Genomic DNA, 11,486 nt, shown 5'->3' with positions numbered 1-11,486 from the left:
AAATGAATGTGTATGAAATGCCTTCAACTCCTTGGGAAAACTGCGAGAGTGCTATCTTTAAAAGATATGTCAATATCCCTTCCTATCTGTAATTTCATTAAAGCCCAACTGTTCTTTCTTGAAAACCTGAATCAAGATTAGAAGGTATGTCTAGATCTTTCTTCTCTTTTTTCTTTTTCTTTTTTTGGAACCCAGGATTGAACCCAGTGGTGCCTTACCACTAAACATCCCCAGACCTTTTAAATTTTATTTTGAGACATGAGCTCTCTAAATTGCTTAAGGCCTCACTAAGTTGCTGAGGCTGGCTTTGAACTTGTGATCCCTGCCTCAGCCCACTGAAGCTGCTCTGATTACAGTAGCCACCACACCTGGCTCCCTATCTTCTTTATCCTTCCCCAAGGTAGTTCTCTTCCAATTTTGCTTTTTAAATATTCAGGTTTATTAGGGAATATTTTATATAAAATAAAATGTATCCCTGTCCAGTATATAGATCAATGAATTTTTGTTGGTTGTCTACAGTCACATAACTGCCACCTTAAGATACAGAACATTTCCATCAACCACATGTGCCCCTTGTCTCCTTTGCAGTCCATGTCTTCACTCCCCTATTCCCCATTTGATCCGTTTTCTAGAATGTCATATAAATGGAATCATCTAGTAGATAGACATTTACACATCTGGCTTCTAATACTTAATATGTTGCTTTTGAGAATAATTCATATCGTTACGTGTATCAGTGGTTTGCTCTCTTTTTATTGCTGTTATACAATGGTTTGGATATAGTACTATTTCTAAAAGTGTTCCAAATTGAATCAAAGACACATCATCAAAGTAAAACACTTGTGACATGAAGAGTTCTTTTTGGTTGTAAAAAAATTTTTTTTTTACTTTGTATTTAACCATTTGCAATGTTCTGTATGTAGGTCATATTTTAAACATTTTTTAAAGACATGAAATAATGTATCTTTTTTAAAAGTACAACCACAACTATAACATAAAGAAACTTAAAAAAAAAAAGACCAAATCTGCCTCATAAACAAGATGGGGCAAACTAATGTACAATGCAACATTAATCTTTGCAAAGAAGTTTGTTCAAAGTTATCTCCCATGTTTAGTGTTAAAAATAAAACAATTTTCTCATTTGTAAAAATCAAACATCATTTAATTAGTGAAGCCTATTATTCCCTCCAATACTATATTCTATTCATTTAGTAATTATAAATTCACGACAAAAGAATGCATTTTATTGTAGTGTAAAAACTTAGGAATAACAAATTACAAAAATTCATTTTTTTTTACTAAACAAAGTGTTTTTCTTCCCAAAATGTAAGCATCCAGTAAATAAAACATACATGATATTCCAAATATAGCAACACCAGTAAATTCACTTATTAAAGTGGTATATTTTGGCATATTTGATGGTAAAAATTTTGTTTATAAAGCACTTTACAAAAAGAACCAGGCTTTTATTACTTAAAACTCTACTCCTTCAGTTGGATCCTTTATTTGAGTAGAAAATCGTTAGTTTCTCTAGGATTGTGGCTGTAGGGGCAGGTCACAGGAAAGGTCTGAATTATCTCAATCAAAGTCATTTGAATAGAGAAAAGTGTTCTCCTGAGACTTGGAGTCATTCATCCCTTTGGGCTTGAAGGCATTCCTCAATGAACTTTTTTCCTACAGTCATCAGAGTAAAGCACAGGGTCTGGGCTCCCAGAAGGGGTTGCTTCCAGCTGGATGCCAGAGGAGCATCCTTGTGCCATCCTGCATGCAGTACTGTTGAAGCCCTTCAGCCACCTCAGAGACTTTGATCCTCTGCATAGGGGCCTCCAGTTGAGCTACTCCATGGAGCACTGCAGGGTGCTCACACTGGCCCTGGAAGATATGGAGGTGGTGGAGCTGGCTTGGAGGGCCTTTTAAAAATTATTTTTAATATTCTTATTATTGAGATGTAAAGTTCTTTTATGTGATCTAGATACAAGTTTTTATCAGATATAGAATTTTCTAAGGACACAAACTATATCTAGATCTAGATCTAAATCTATGAACACTTTGCCTAACTCAAGGTAACCAGATTTTCTCCTATGTTTTCTCAAAAGTTTTATAGTTTTGTCTCTAACATTTAGATCTATAATCCATTTCAAGTTAATTTTTGTATATGGTATGAGGTGAAGATCGAGGCTTAATATTTCTGGTATATAGCTGTCCAGTTGCTATAGAATCATTTGTTGAAAAGCTATCCTTTCTCTCTTGAACTACTAGGCACTTTTGTTGAAAATTTGGTTGACTCTATATTGGTGGGTCTATTTCTGGACTCTCTAGTCAGATCTTTTGTTCCATAAATATTGAAATATAAATAAAATATAAATATATTCACATAAATATTGCATTGTTTTGATTACTGTAGTTTTAGAATAAATACTGAAATTAGATAGCATGCTTTCTCTAATTCTGTTATTGTTTTTCAACATGATTTCTAGGTTCTTTGCATTTCATATAAATCTTAATATCAATTTGTCAATTTCTACCAAAATAAAGGCTGTTTTGAGTTTTATTTAGGGTTGTGTTGAATCTATAAATCAATTTGGGGAGAACTGACACCTTAACAGTATTGACTCTTTCCATTCATGAGCATGATCTGTCTCTTCCTTTGTTTAGTTCTTTCTTGATTTCTCTCAGTATTTTGAAAAATTTTATAATCTACAAGCCTTACACATATTTGATTAAATTTACCACTAAGTCTTTTATGTTTTAAAATATTGTAAATTGCATTTTGAACATTTTCAATTTCTAAGTGTTTATTGCAAGTAAATAAAAAACAACTTATTTATTATATTGGCCTACCATCTTTTCCAGCAAGTATTGGAAAAGCCAAAGTAAAAATTGAAATATAGCTAAAATCACTTTTTTGGGGGGTGGGGAGTGCCAGAGATTGAACTCAGAGGCACTTAACCATATCCCCAGACACTTTTTATATTTTATTTAGAAATAGGGTCTCACTGAGTTGCTTAGAGCCTTGCTAATTTGCTGAGGTTGGCTTTGAACTCTTGATCCTCCTGCTTCAGCTTCCCAAGCCACTGGGATTACAGGCATGTGCCACTGTACTTGGTTAAAATTACATATTTTAAGTAGTTTATTCCTTAGAATTTTCTGTGTAAATGATTATGCTATCAGCATTTAAGTACTTCTTCCTTTCTAAATTATGTACTTAATTTTTTTTCTCGCCTTATTGTATTGGCTAGGATCTCTGATACAATAGTGAAAAAAAGTGGAAAATTAGACATTCTTGCTTAGTTACAAATTAAGGGGAAAGCATTCACTATTTTACCATTAAGAATGGTATTAGCGATTGGGCACAATGGTGCACACCTGAAATCCCAGTGGCTTAGGAGGCTGAGGCAGGAGGATCGAGAGTTCAAATATAGCCTCAGCAACTCAGCAAGGTCCTAAGAAACTCAGTGAGACCCTGTCTCTAAATTAAAAAACATATATATAGGCTGAGGATGTTGCTCAGTTGTTAAACACCCCTGGGTTCAATCCCCAGTACCCCCCCCCAAAAAAAAAATGGTGTTAGCATTAGGTATTATTTTTGCAGATAAGATTTATCAGATTGAAGACATTTCTTTCTATTTCTAGTTTGTTGATTTTTTTTTTTTTTCTTTTTCAGCACTGGGGTTTGAAACTAGAGTCTCCCACATGCTAAGCATGGATACTATCACTGACCTACACCTCCAGTCCCTGAATTTTTTTTATGATGCTAGATGTTGAATTTTATAAATGCTTTTGCTTGCATTATTCAGGTAATTTATGCTGTTACTATTTTAGCCTGTTGAGATCATGAGTTTTAATGATTGGCTTTGAATGCTGAATCAATCCTTCCTTTCTGGAATATGCCCAAATAGGTCATAATATATTATCCTGTTCATATATTCTTGGATTCAGTTTACTACTATTTTGTAACTATGTTTACAAGAGATATTGGTCTATAGTTTTCCTGTATGTATTGTCTGTCTTTTGCATCTAGATAATGCTGGTCTCCTAATAGGACTTGTTAAATGTGCCTATCTCTGTTTTTTACTTTTTAAAGTTTATGTTGAGTGGACGTTGTTTCTTAAGTGTTAGATAGAATTCAGCCATGAAGCCTTCAGCACCAGGAGTCTATTTATTTAATGAAGTAGAACTAAACAAATCATCCCTTTCTTCTTAAGTAAGCTTTGTAGTGTGTGTTTCACTATTTTGTGTAGTCTTTGTGTGAGATGTTGGCATATAACTATCTTCTGATTTACCAATTGTTACAGTCAGTCATCATCTACTTATTTAATCATTTCATCTCATGACATTTTTTTCTTTTTGTCCGTTAATAGCTGAAACCAACAGATCACAATACAATTAATGTAGTTAACAATGAGCATTTGAGGGGAAAAGTTGGTAGTTGTGGGAGAGTAGAAGGCATCGTATACTTTGGACTAGAACTATCATGTTGAGAAAGACAAATTTACCTCTTTTAAGAATGGGTTTTAAAAATGGAAGTCAGGGGGTGGTGTTGGTGAGGGATTAACTGGTTTAAGAGAATCTGCAATCAAAAATTCTCCCAGCAAGTATTGGAAAAGCCAAAGAAAAAATTGCAGGGCTTACTATCATGATGTTCAAAGAGTTATTTCTAAATAGATTTTTAAAATATATATTTTAAAAGAAACAAGACTTTAGTGTTTATTTTAGAAGTTTTGGCCTACACTGAACTGTAAAAATGTCTTGATTGGTAGTATTTTAAAACAAAACATAAAGGACCTAACTTTCTCCCTCAATTCTTTCTTCCTGGCCTCTGTTTAAATACTGTAAATGATCTTTGAGGATGTTTTAGTCTTATTTATTGGAATAGCACTCAAAATGATGTCAGTGATCTATTTTAAAATCAACTTACCCTCCAAGCATTTTTTTCCACATAGAATGTCACCTTTGTTCATATTAAACCTATACCATTTTCCTAAGAACAATTTCTTTACAAATATGGAACAATCTATTTTAATGTACTTTGTCTTAATTCCTGTTACATGTAAAGTATGAATTTTTTCTGTTATCATCAAAGCTTGTTATAAGACAAAATCAGCTACAAGTTAAAATGTATTGGTGAAGAGAGATTAAACTCATTAAAGGCAAACAGATATTATTATATCACTTTTCTTTATGGTGGGGCAAGATAATAATTTTAACATGCTGGGGTGGCAGAAAAGGACTGTATGTGTGATCAGCTCGATTTCCCTGTGTGGACGGTGTATGGAGGTTCTCCTGGGGTTTGTGGAGGTCGCTGCTGTTTGTAGGGTCTGCCTCGTGTGGCTTTGACTGGTTTGGTTAAAGTTGGTTTCACCCATGATTGCCAATCTACTGATTGGTTCACTGCGTGCTCTTGCTTCTCAGAATTCCATGACTAAGCCAGGAGTGCTGTTGGTTGTTTACTAATAGGTATTTCTTCTCCCTGTTCCGCTTACCACGTCATCACAGCAGGCCTTGACCTTTGTGAACTTCTCTGGAAAGTCAAATATATCTAGAAACTTCCTAGGCTTAGGTCTAATAACACCATCAACTGCTCTTTTGGAGGTCATGGAACAGAGCTTGGAAGCAATTCAAAGGGGAAAGAAAACTTAATGGCTCATCAGTCCAAATTCTTCATTACACTAGCAAGAAAACAAAAATCTAGAGAGGTTAAGGGGCTCCGTCATGGTCCCTCTTCTGTGAAGCCTGCCCAGACTTTCCAAGGTGGTCATGGTAATGCTTCCCAGCTGCCTGTAAAACCACTCTGTTCATTTCCCATGATTGATCACCCTTTGTTAGAATTATCCAATGATGGTGTGTTCCTCTCTCACTAGACGGAGACCTCCTTAAGAGGGGGGCTGAGCTATATTTGTCCATAAGACCTGGAACATTGTAAGGACTCACCAACTGATGAATCTCTCACATGACCTTCACTATGTACTGTTGTTATGGGGTCAGACTCATGGAATTTAAGGAGAAACTCCAAGAAAGACAAGCTCCTCTTGGTAGTAGATTGGAGTGCAGAACGTAAGCCAAAGAGTAAGCTGAGAAGCACATCTAAGCATTTGAAGATGAAAAAGTTAAAGTTCAAGCCAAAAAGAAGGTGGTGAACATTTTCCAGTTTGCTTATTTGAGGATGCATTAGACTCACTCTTTCCTAATAATTTTATATGGGGTGCCTACACTGAGGAGATAATGAATACAACAAACATAAACCTTGCTTATATTCTGGTGAAAGACAATCAACAAATATCAAATGAATAGCTATTATAATGTCAGGTAGTAGAAAGTATTACAATGATCAGAGGCTGGGGATGTAGCTCAGGGCAGAGCACTCACACAGCATACAGAAGCCTCTGGATTCAATCCCCAGCACTGCAAAAACTAAAATCAAGTGTTAGAATGAAAAGAAAAGCAGAAGAAATAAACAGTCACTGACAAGAGCTGCCATTTTATATAAAGTGGGGGAGGAAAAACCTCTCTGAGCAGGACCTGAGTGAAGTGGGGGAGCAACACCAGAAGAATATTGGGGAAAGAGCATTCCAGAAAGAGCAAGGACACAGGCCTCGAGGCAGGCTGGATGTATTAAGAAACAAGAAGACCAGAAGGTTAGAGCACTGTGGGGGAGGAGAAAGGAGAAAGAAAACCATCTTGCTCTGGTGCAATAGTGTCCTTTCCTATACCAGAGCCTTATAATTGAGGATCCTCTGACTGCACAGCCTAATTCCAATACAGAGAGTCCCATAGGACCCTGAAGGCAGACTTCATCTTGCAAGAGGATTTTACTGAAGACCATCTACTCACTTAAATGAGGGTTGCCACCTGATTTCAATAGGCCTCTGGGGATCCAGTCAGCTTCAGATTGTCAATTAACCCCGAAAATCTGTGCCTCTTGAACATTTTTTTTCTGCAGAAAAAAATTTTAGGCACATAAATATATATAAGCCCAGTTAGGAAAATAGAAGAATAAAATAAGTCAGGTGTGAGAACCCAGCCTACTAAACACAGAGGAATATTCTTCACTTCGGTAGAGAAATACTCTCTTATAGACTTTGGGGTCTATCTTTCAGTTGCCCACTTCTGGTAGACACTTGGATCCAGAGAAATATTTTTCAATCATAAGAAAAAGAATGCAAGGGTGACAAATAGCAAGTCGTGCTCAGTGTTGGGAGGCCATGGGGAGGACTGGGGGGAAGGGTAGGGCATGTGCCTTCTAAACGGGACAGCTACTACTACTGCCCGGAGGGAATGGGACAGGTCTTATGGTTAAGAAGAGAAAGGAAAAATGGGGTCTCTAGATTTTACCAGAATTTCTGAGAAATCTGTGACTTCTATAGCATGGATAGCCACTGTACTAGAACATGACTTCCTTCCACTTCCATTAGTGGAAAGACCATGGGCATACCATCCACCATGTTTTCAGGTTCCAGAAGTCTGGGGGAAAGCCATCTGCCTTGCTTCTCCTTATCCTCATTCCTGACTCAGAGCACCAAAGCTAATGGTATCTGCTCTTCTCAGTCTTCTTTTGCCCACTGGTAAATGTCCTCCATTATGGGGAGGGAGCACGTAGGACAATGTAAAAAGGAGCTGGCACTGAGAAGCCCAGGTGAAAAGTAGGAGGTTTGTTAAAGTAGAAGGAAGCTCTTTTTTTCCTCTTTCACTTCAGCATTCCAATGCTTGCCCTAAATACTTCCATACCAATCCACTGTACCCGTGAGAAGGCCTTTGGTTACAAGTTATAGAAACCCAAATCAAACCAGGTCAGGAAAAAATAAATTCACTGGCTCCTGTATGAAGTTCAAGGGGAGTACAGCATCAGTCACACTGGATTCAAGTGCACGGGAATCTTTCCCCATCACTCAAGCCTCTGCTTTGTTTTCTTTTCTGTTGCCTTCATTCTCTGACAGGTTCCCACTAAATGGTAAAAAGTTGACTTACATGGCTATTACTGCTTGTCTTTTCAGAGGGATAAAACTACTTCTCTTGCAGCATTTACATAAGATCCTGAAAAAAAAAAATCAGTTGCCCATGCAGGTTTGTGATACTGAATAAAGTCTCATATCTGAGGGCACAAAGCATTCCTATGAGCTAGCCTAGGTCATATGCATGCCAGAAGAATGGGTTTCAGAATCACAGGTAGTCGTCAGGGTGCTGTGTGTGTGGTAATGGTAGGGAGATGGCAAATTCTAAGAGGAAGGGGTGGTGGATGCTTGAAAGTATTATCTTCTGTTCACAAGTGCATCAGATATAGTTGTCAGAGATCATGCTATTGCACCCTCACCTCATGCTGTTCACTCCCTCCAAAACAAAATACCTTCTGTGAAACTCAGCAGGAGTTCAGTGTGGAGCCCTTGCCAATTCCAGTATCCATCTGACATTGCAAAACCAAATGTGTCTGGTTCTGGTTTGGCACACCAAGGAGGGTTTCAAGCCTTGGCTAGTCTTTAATGTAGGCAATAGAAAACACTCTTCAGCTTTGTGACAACTGCCCTCCCTTTCCTCCTCATGTAGAGTGGCAGCTTATTTCTGCAACTGTGAACACGCCCCACCCAACAGGACAGATATGTTCCTGAAAATCTAAGACCAAATGGAATCACTCTGAGGTGAGCAGCTTTGCTTTGTCATGTGGTCCTGCCTTGTCACAGTCTCAAAGTGACCATAGGCTGAAACCTCTCAAATTGTGAGTCAAAATCTATCTTTCCTCTTAACCGGTTGTTTATCTCAGGCATTTTATCACAGTGACAAGAAGCTATACAGTGCTTATTGGCTTCCCTGATCCCCTTCAGATGTGATGCAGCTATTTGGGTTGGACCAGGAAAGGGATGTGAAATGACCTAGTTTAAACAGACTCACTGTAACTACTCTGTTAGAAAGAGACTTTGGAGGGATAGGGAGGCTTTTCAAGAGACTGTTGCAGTTACCTGAGCAGAGGTTAATGGGTGGCTTGAACTGGTGTGCTGTGGACACGTGGCAAGCACTTCAATTCTGGATTTATTGTGAAATAAGAATGGAAGGATTGGCCAATGGGTGGGATGTGGGATGTGTGAGAAAGAGTAGTCAATGATGACTCTAAGGCTTTTGACCTGAACAACTGAAGAGTGAAACTGATGTTTTCAGAAATGGGGAAAAGTGTAGGAAGAACGGCTTGTCTTTGTTTTTATTTATTTATTTATTTATTTATTTATTTATTTACTTTTTTGAGGGAGTCATGAGGTCTCAACTTTGAAATTAGAGATGTAAGAAAATGTCGGAAAAGGACCTCTATGAAATTAGAGATGCCTATTAGACATCTGAAAGGTGATACAGAAGGGCAAACTTGAGGCTCAAGAGAAAGGTCCTTTGAGGGGCTGGGGTTGTGGCTCAGTGGTAGAGCAGTCACCTAGCATGTGTGAGGCACTGGGTTTGATCCTCAGTGCCACGTAAAAAATAAATAAAATAAAGGTATTATGTCCATCTACTACTAAAAAAAGAAGGGTCCTTTGAGATGAGTTCTAAGTCCCACAAACTCCATTCCACTCCACTCAATTAGAGTAACTGAAGATATTGTCTCACATGGGATTTTGGAAAAATGATGACTATCAAAAATAATGGAAGCAGTCAGGTGTGGTGGCTCACACCTGTAATCCCTGTGGCTCAGGAGGCTGAAGCTAGAGGAATGTGAGTTCAAAGCTCAGCCTCAGCAAAAGTGAGGCACTAAGCAACTCAGTGAGACCCTGTCTCTAAATAATATACAAAATAGGGCTGGGGATGTGGCTCAGTGGTTAGGTGCCCCTGAGATCAATCCCTGGTACCCCAAACAAACAAAACTGTAAGCATATTAAAGAAAGTCAAATGTAAAAATTCATCCAGATCCTGCCACCCTAAAAACAGCTGCTTTCATTTCTCCACATTCCCTTTGGTTTTGCCCATATGTGTACACAATTGCATAGTGTTGTAATCATAACAAAGACACAATTTCATGTTCTACTTTTTTTCACTTGCATGATCCCATAAACATTTTCCTACACGGCTCCCATATGTATTTCTAGAGGTCTGGAAAGGCCGATAAAATGCTGGGCATCGCTGAGAAACATTTTAGAAGCAAAAATTTTTAAAAATCCTGTTTTGCTACAAAGCGTGGTGTTCCCACAGCTGGAAGATTCATTACAAATGACAATTAAATGGAATTAAATGTTTTATCTTTGTAAAAAATTTTGGACTAGCTTTTAACTTAACACTACAAATATGTAGGCACATTCTTCCTTCGGGATCCTGTACCAAGGAAGGAGAAATCATCTAAAATACTTTAGAATTAGGTGAATCCTAGTAGATGCAGTGATTCTGGAAGTTTATTTTGGTACAGAGAGGGAAAATGATTTGTGTAGGATTATTCACCTACTTCGTAGAGGGTTTTAAGTAGGGCTCAATTAGCTTCACCTTCTCCACCAAATATTAAAAACAAAACATGGCTCCATGCATACCACTCCATTGTTTACAAACCCGTTGGTTAGCTAAAAAATGCCCCCCTCCCAGAACTCACGTGCATATCATGTGCATAGAGTTTTCTAAAAAGCAGAAAAAATATTGAGGAAAAACATTGGTCCCTGACTCCCTATCCAAAGGCTGGGAGCTGGTTCACTCTTCCTCTCAGAGCCGGCAGGGGGGGCACCCGGCAAGGTTTGCAAGCTGCGCCTCCCCCACACCATCTCTGCCTTCCTCGCCCAACTTCCCCATAGCCACCGCTTCAACTAAAAATGGCCATTGACCTTTCAAGCTTTTGAGCAGTGATGCAATAGAATAGTATTTCAAAGAAAAAATGGTTATCGAAAATTTGGATCCGGTTTTTGCCGTGAGTGTTAATGGTTTTTAAGAAGTAGCTCATATTTAAAGTAGGTCACATTTCGGAGGTGGGGGTGCAGGCAGGGAAATGAGTTCCATTAAGGCCAGGTGGTCTCCAACAGGATGGGAAGTAAGGGTCCCGAGTGGGGAGGTAGTGCCGGGATACTTCCTAAATTCTCGTCCCCGGGCACCCGCCCTTCAAAAAAATCACAGCAACCATCAATAGTTGGGCACAGAAGGCCCGTCACCCGGCACTTTCCCGGAGCGCAGGTAAGGGAGCCTCTTCAGCAGCCAGGGCAGGTGAGCCGGGAGGGCCATTGGGCCTCCGGAAAGAGGCGACGGAGAAGAGCAGAGGAGGAAGGGAGGAGCCCTGTAGGGTTGGTGCGGGAGACTGCGAGCCTAAGAGCCAGTGGGTGGGGACTGAGAGCAGCCCGCGCGCCTTAAGGAGGCGCCTTACTCTGCCTGTTGGCAGCCTTCTAGGACTTGGGGTGTGGGGTTGGGGGGCTGCCTCCAGCTAGATCCCTTCGGTCCCCGGGGGTGGGCAGTAGCCTGCCCCCACCTAATCAATATGTCGTAGAGGGCGAGTGGCCAGTTTCCGAGGAACCCACCCATCCTCTCCAGTTCCCCGTCCCCCCCCCCCC

The 11,486-nt window shown here is 39.3% G+C and overlaps 1 pseudogene; it reads right to left on the bottom strand.

Annotated features, from left to right (window-relative positions):
* Positions 1-1,383: 1,383 nt before the first annotated feature.
* Positions 1,384-5,597, bottom strand: LOC107139691 (annotated as a pseudogene).
* Between the last annotated feature and the right edge of the window lie 5,889 nt (positions 5,598-11,486).

Source organism: Marmota marmota, unplaced genomic scaffold (genome assembly GCF_001458135.2).
Source record: "Marmota marmota marmota unplaced genomic scaffold, marMar, whole genome shotgun sequence".
In the NCBI taxonomy this organism is placed as follows: domain Eukaryota; kingdom Metazoa; phylum Chordata; class Mammalia; order Rodentia; family Sciuridae; genus Marmota; species Marmota marmota.
The sequence above is the reverse complement of the archived record's forward strand: the minus strand, read 5'-3'. Positions and strand labels throughout refer to the sequence as shown.